This window comes from Nannospalax galili, unplaced genomic scaffold (assembly GCF_000622305.1).
Source record: "Nannospalax galili isolate Female #2095 unplaced genomic scaffold, S.galili_v1.0 scaffold227, whole genome shotgun sequence".
NCBI classification, from domain to species: Eukaryota; Metazoa; Chordata; class Mammalia; order Rodentia; family Spalacidae; genus Nannospalax; species Nannospalax galili.
This window is the reverse complement of record NW_008360303.1, coordinates 225,072-232,405: the sequence shown is the minus strand read 5'-3', so window position 1 is coordinate 232,405 and position 7,334 is coordinate 225,072. Positions and strand designations below refer to the sequence as shown.

General features: G+C 36.7%; 1 non-coding gene across 1 annotated transcript; it reads right to left on the bottom strand.

The window, feature by feature from the left end:
- Window positions 1-2,270: 2,270 nt before the first annotated feature.
- Window positions 2,271-2,377, bottom strand: LOC115068630. The gene has a single exon (XR_003847962.1). It is a non-coding gene; the product is annotated as a U6 spliceosomal RNA (small nuclear RNA).
- Window positions 2,378-7,334: the final 4,957 nt, after the last annotated feature.

Sequence of the window (7,334 nt, the reverse complement as noted above, 5' to 3'; positions counted from 1 at the left end):
TTGTCCCCACAGATCGTAAGCTATATGTTGGAATAATCACTTCAGAGTTTAGATAATATCTCCCTCCTACCAACTAAATATTCATGAAATAGAAAGATTTTAAAACTGTTAATCAGGGTCAAGAATATGTGACTAGACAGGTCATGGGCCTTAGGGGAGAACCTTCTACTCCCATTCTGCTGAATAGTCATAGCATTAAATGGACTCCTAATGACTTATTGTTACACCCATAAATCAGTGCATCTCTCAGCTATCATCAGAAAAGCTTTTTGTAGCAGATGGTGTGGTGGTTTAAATAAGAATGTCTCCCATAGGCTCCAAGTATTTGGACACTTTGTCCCCAGGTGGTGGCACTGTTTTGGAAGGTCTTAGAAACTGTGGCCATGCTGAAGGAAGCACGTCACTGGGGGTGGGCCATATCACTCTCTGCGTCCTGTGCTTCCTTGAAGATGTGAGAGCTTACATTCTGCTCCTACTCCAGCCACCCCTGCCTCCATGCCTCCCTGCCATGATGGACTCTTGACCCTTTGAGACTGTAAGCTAAATAAATTGTTCCTTTTATATGTTCCTTTGGTCATGGTGTTTCTATCACAGCAACAGAAAAGTAACTAATACAGATGGAAATTAACACAGTCACCCACAATTGCAGAGAACAAGAGACTATCTAATTCTCAGCCCTAAGTAAGATACCTATATCCCATCTTCTCCTCCCAAGATTCAGGGATCATTACAGAACAGGCTGGAAAGATTATATGAACCAGAGGTGGTAGCTAAATACAAGGAAAACATGTTGTCCCAAAACCACAGGGTAGTTGTACATATGAACTCATGGTGCTTGTGACAGCATCCATGAGACCTGTGTTAGCACAAGTCAGACAAAAACCCTGCATAGATGGGGGAGGTAGGCAAGAAACTCTAGCCCTAATTGAGGATCATTAAAAGTTGTTAGCTGCTGGGAAAGAGAGAGTCAGCTTTCTTTACTGATGTGAGGCCTGGCAGGTGTACCAGCCACCACAGGATAGACCCATACCCAACAGCATCTGGGGAACACAGATTAGACTCAGTCCTTTAACAAAAAGGCAAATAATAACATAAAGCCATGGGGGAGTAGTAAGGCAAGGGGAGATATGGGCAGTATCTGAGGTGATCGTTGTATGAAATTCTAAAACAATCAGTAAAAATATATACTTTTAAAAGCAGGATCTGAAAATTGTTGAAATGTATTTCAATATGTGTATTGAAGGTTAATTCAAAGTTAACTGTGTGGAGGGTACATGAATAAAAACACAAATTTAAATTTATATAGCAACTTCCTATCTCTTTTAAGCTTAAAATAATGTTGCAATCTTTCTGTGTAAAACATGACTCATTTTGCTCTTTTCTGAATCTTTGTTTGGCTCTTCCATTTCTGAAGGAAAACACAGCAGCGTTTTAAATAGAGGAGAAAGCGCACAGCTAACACTGAATATTTTAGAATGGCTACATTTGGAAAAGTAACTATAAACCTTGTTATTTCACGGTGAAATTAAAGCAACTCCATGATAGAGAAGATGACTACCCTTTATTTGAAATTGCTCCTTCACAACAAATAGAAGTGTATATAGTCACACATCTCTAGAAAACATTCCATTTTGTTTATGTCAGTTAAAATCTGGACAAAAATTTTGAAGTATGTTTGAGACATAAAAAGTACTTCAATTTGTTTGAAAGTAGACTGGTATTCAAAACTTATCATTACTACATACTGTATTGCATCAGAGTTCAAACCTACACAAAAAAAGAGAATATAAGCTTCACAGATTTGTGAAAAATAAAGGTCAGATTACTAGTGATAATTGAGATGTATGCAATTTTTTTAGTTTAAATGCATTTTATTTTTAGGTAACCTACAAGACATGTTTTTCTTAAAACAACAGTATCTCTACTCCAAATAAATCACAGCCAAAATAAGGGTTCTCAAGATGATATCAGTCCCATTTGTCTTACGTTCTGGTGTTGTGTGGATGACAAGCAGCAGCCAATTGTGGTGACAGGTGATAGATCCAATATGTTCAGTTTGTTAACATTTTTCCATTTCTAAACCATCCTTAAAGAAAATCATTTATGGAGTCACACCATCTCATGGTAGTTCAGGAGAGCAACCATACCATCAGGATTCACGTTTTCACCAATAAAAATCTGGTAGTTGTTGAAATTTGCAAGTCATAAAGGACTTTACAATTTCTGGTTTCTGTTCTTCAGGTTTGCCTTTGAGTCATTTCATGTAATCTAAAAATATGGAGCTCTTCACAAATCTGCGTGTCATCCTTGCACAGAGGCCATGCTGATCTTCCCTGTATCATTTCGATTTTAGTATGTGTACTGCCAAAGCGAGCACAAGATATACATAATTTTTTAATGTTTTGTGGTTTCCTGAAATAAGTTCCATCGACTTTGACAAATAACAAAGTTAAAAAAGAAAAGAAAGAAAAAGAAGTCTAATGATTTCTTTCTTTTAAAGTGAAAAGTATTTTCAGAAGCTGGAGAAATGGGTCATTTGGAAAAGTGCCTTCTACATAATATAAAGACCTAGTCAATATTCCCAGTACCCACATAAAAATTGGATGTTACTATATGCACCTATAATACCAGCACTGAGGCAGTAGAGGTTCAGTGACAGATCTTGCTTTAAAAAATAAAGTAGGGATTGATTAACCAACACAATGTAGACCTCTGACATCTATATATAAGAGCACACATGTACACTTGCACCTACACACACATAAGGAAACATAGACACATAAGCACATACACAGTCACACACACAATGCAAAATTACTTTCAGTGATAGCAGTCTGTGGCTTGAAATAAGAGGTCAAACTTTCTGTTTTATATTTAAAAATATGATGGGTCATCTATTCTGCTCTGTTCCTATTACGGAAATCTAATCCATTCAACAAGCAGTTATCATGTGTATACAAAACAATATGCTTTTAAAAGGGAAAGACTTCTTGCTGAACCTGCACTCACTACTTTTTCATTTCACTCTCTCATATGTTAGATGCTTGCTGTCAAAAATTAATTGATTGGTTTCTTTTTCTTTAATATAATTATATATTTCCAGTATTTAATAAATACTGTACATATTCAAACAAAAAGCCACGCATGCCCAAAAGTTATTATGCCATATTCACAACTAGAAGAGCCAAAAATATTCAGGAAGCTCATATTTATTCTCTATTAGTAATTTTTGTACACTTATAACCTGTTCACTAAACTTGCTCTTCTCTTTTCCCTGGGTGCACAGCTAGACAACATTGTCAGCCTCCCTTACAGATTATGCATTTACATAGTTAGAAGGTGCATATGCTGTGTGCCATCCCCATGCCTTCTACTTATATGAAGAAAGCAAGCACAGCAACCTTCACAATGGCAGGGTCTTCTTGTCCAGGTTTAGTGACTACAGACTAGTAATTCTGCTGACTTGAGCAATTTGAATTATATGATTATAATATAGTTAATATGCTGAGAAGATTGGCAAATCTTTTGTGCATTAACTTTTGAATTTTTAAAACATTTCATATATGTATTAGTACTTATATGTGGATCTGTATAAATATACAAGACAAACATTCTCACATTTCATGACATAATTTTATTAAAACTTCGTATTTCCTTGTCTCAGGTCATCTAGAACATCCAAGTAAAATGTAAAGAAAAATGACAGGTTTCACATTATCTGCTTATGATTTCTCATGCCCTCCTCACCCTGACTGTTCTCAAAGCTCCAGTGCTCCTCAAGAACAGGACATTCCTCGACTCTTTATCTCCATGCATGATTTGAGTGGTTAATGGAAGGTGAGTGGATCTGGACTGAGAAGAGTTTGAAAATTTGCTTGCCAGATTTGGCTTGTGTCCAGGTTTCGTCCTCAAGTGGTTGGTGTTCCTGGAGAATGCAAAATAAAACATGAGCCTAACCCAAAGCCTGAGCTAAAGCTGCTTTGCCTAGCCAATTTATGGACACGTGACTGAGATGCATAAACCCTTGATGCAGTTAACATTGAGGTGCACATTTTCATGCGTCACTGTCACAGCAGGAGCCGGCTAGCATACCGTGCATAATGCCCAGTGGGAATTTTATTCCAGCACCAAATATTACCATAGTAGGGATTTTTACTTAGGTTCATGGAACCAAATGTTGAACAAATGGAATTTTTCAGTGCTTATTAACAACTTAGACCGCAATGACTTTCCACGTTTGCTTTACTGAGATATGAAGTATACAATTTATTTATCCTTTCTTCTGGGTTTGCTTCGTTGGATTATCTCTCTATACAAACAAAATGAGTTTTAATCGAATAGTCTTATTTTTATTTTTATTTACTTCACATAATTAAACAAGTTTATGATGTGTGAGAAATTTTTGATGAAAATTATAATTGAGCATTTTCTAAAATATTTATTGGAAGACCTCACACTAACATTGTTAAGCTATTTATTTGGCTTTTGTATTTGTTAGAGGCTACATTTGAAACCATGATCTTAAAAATCACGTTGCTCTCAAGCATCCCTTCTCTTGAGGGTTTACCGAGATTTAGTTCGGTTTGTATTTCCTTTTTTCTTCTCTTATTTTCATTGGTATAAGAGGGAAATGTGTCAGAGACACACAACACGCCAGTCACAGGCAGAGGAAGGAGCCGCTCTTCCTTTCTAGCTACATAAAACACAAGCACTCTTTCCACTCTGCCATCACTTCCTTATCATAAGAAAGGAAGACAAGGCTAATGGTCTTGAAAGTAAAGAAACTTAACTGTGCTTCCAACAGCATGCCACAGCAGAAGGAGGCTGGCTGTGTACACAGACAGATGGTATCATGTCACACTTAGGAGAAAGCTACTTAAAGAGCAAGTGCCACAGGTCAATGCGGTCCTCAGAGTCAATCAGCGTGAACTAATGACCTATGACAAAGGGCTGCATTCCTACCACATCATAACTGAAGAATCCAAGGGATTCAAGGAAGTAATTAACTTTCAAAATATAGACTATTTCTTGCACTCTTCCATTTGTTCCAGAGCAGCAATCTGCCACAGTCACCATGTATTAATATATTTCGTGATAGACAATCACAAAACATGAACTCGTCTCATAAAAACAGAAATTTTGGGCTCAGGAATTAATTCAGTTGACGAAATGTTTGCCTCAAAAGCATAAGGACCTGAGTTCAGTCCTAGAGCACACCTAAAAATGCAGGCATGGTATAAAGATTTGTGAGTCCAACATCAGGGAAATATAGACAGAAGGATCCCTGCAGGTTCCTGGTCAGACAGCTTAGTATAACAGGAAAGCTCCAGGCTAAGAGGATACCCTGTTTGAGAGTCAGTGGACAGTGTTTCTGAAGACAAAGCTCAAGCTTGCCCTCTGGCCTCTGCAGACTCATGCACGTGCATATGTGCTGACATACATACATGCACCCACATAACATGAATATGTGCATACACACACACAAAAAAAAAAACATACACACATAAAATACACACACAAATAGGCACTAAACAATGAACTCTGGCACTGAGTTCATATAAATATTCACGAGTAACCTAGCTGAAAATCTGCACCATCCTTCTCTATCATATGCCTAAGAGAAGCCTTTTATTCTAAATTCCCAGAACAAATCTAAAGTTGTGAAGGTCTATAGAGCATCTGAAAGGCCATGTTCTGAAACATTTCTTTATACGTGTCGGCTTTTCTTTTTAAACACTGCAACAGAAATGCTATGTTGGGCAGCCAGTATTTTCTAGGCACTCTGATCTTAGCTTCTTTGTACAAATAATTTTATTTAATCTTTTCCAAAACATTGAAATACACGATTCTTTATATCCATTTTACACGTAGAAAGTGCATGATCCTGGGGGCTTAATTTTCTCATCCAAGATGACAAGGAGAAGCACAAATAACAAACAGCACAATTCAATGTTGCTTCACATAAAATAATATTTATTAGAACTGCCAAAGATACAAAGCAAGGTCTTTGAACTCAGGTTTTTAAAAATTCACTAACGTGCTTTATCTTCTTTATTTGTCCATTTTATTTAGCTTACTTTGTTAATCTTACAATTCAAGTGAATAAAGTAGTTGAAGTAGGTTCAATTCAGCAGAAGTTTGGATAACTGCCAACTATAGTTACTTTTTTTTTTTTTTTTTTTTTTTTTTGGTCTTTTTGAGACAGGGTCTCCCTGTATCCCCAGGTGACCCGGAACTCACTATGTAGGCCAGGCTGGCCTAGAACTCACAGAGATCCACCTGCCTCTGCTTCCCGAGTGCTGGGATTAAAGGCGTGCACCACCAAGTAACGGAAAATAATCGTGAAGGAATCCTAGGAGTATCACCCATAACATACAACATTTTCTTGTTTTTATATTTTTTAAAATTCTTTTATTTATTATTTTCATTTTCTGTGTATGCATGTATTGCCTTCAGGTATTGCCTGCATGTGTGTAAGTGCACCCGTATCATGCAATGCCTGTGAAGGACAGAAGAGGGCATTAGATCCCTTGAAACTGGAGTTACAGACAGTTGTTAGCTGTCATGTGGGTATTGGGATTCAAACCTGGGTCTTCTGCAAAAACAGTTAGTGTTCTTAACCGCTGAGCCATCTCCCCAGCCCTCTTGTTTTTATATTTATTGTGTATTTTGGCTTACATACATAAAGATTTTTGAATAACAGTTTGTACATAAATTTTACTTTAAATTTGCCTTGCTGGAAAAGTGTTCCACATTTCATTGTAGCATTTATAATTATAAATGAATGATGACCTGTTAAAACAATGTAGCATTGCTAATTTTTTAACTTTTCCTTCTTGTCCAGCTACACTCCATTATTGCATCTAGTCTTGCATCACTACCTTCTGCTTTGCTTCACCTTCTTCCTCCTACACCACTGTGATCATATTTAATCTTGCCCTGTTTCTAGTCTCTTCTATAAATAACCCACATTGTGCCTCGGAATTATGTCATTACTCTTTCAAAACAGTCCTTCAAGCTGCATCTAAACCTAAAAATTAGCGTCCAACATGTGAGCACGATATTTCCTGCTTTCAGAAGCTATAGTCTCTCATTTTCCCTAAGCCTAGCCATTGATAATCACTGTTAATCATTCACAAATTGTCTTCATCCACCTTGTCATATCCAGCATTTTTTCCAGAGTTACTTCAAGTACACCATCTAACCTGATGACTTGATATTAAAAATAAATCTTTGGCTGTAGTTCAAAATACTAACATTATTTACAAAATTCAGATAACTTGATTTTATTTTCCAATAAAAATAAAAGTTAAATGTCAGCTAAAAATAAAATC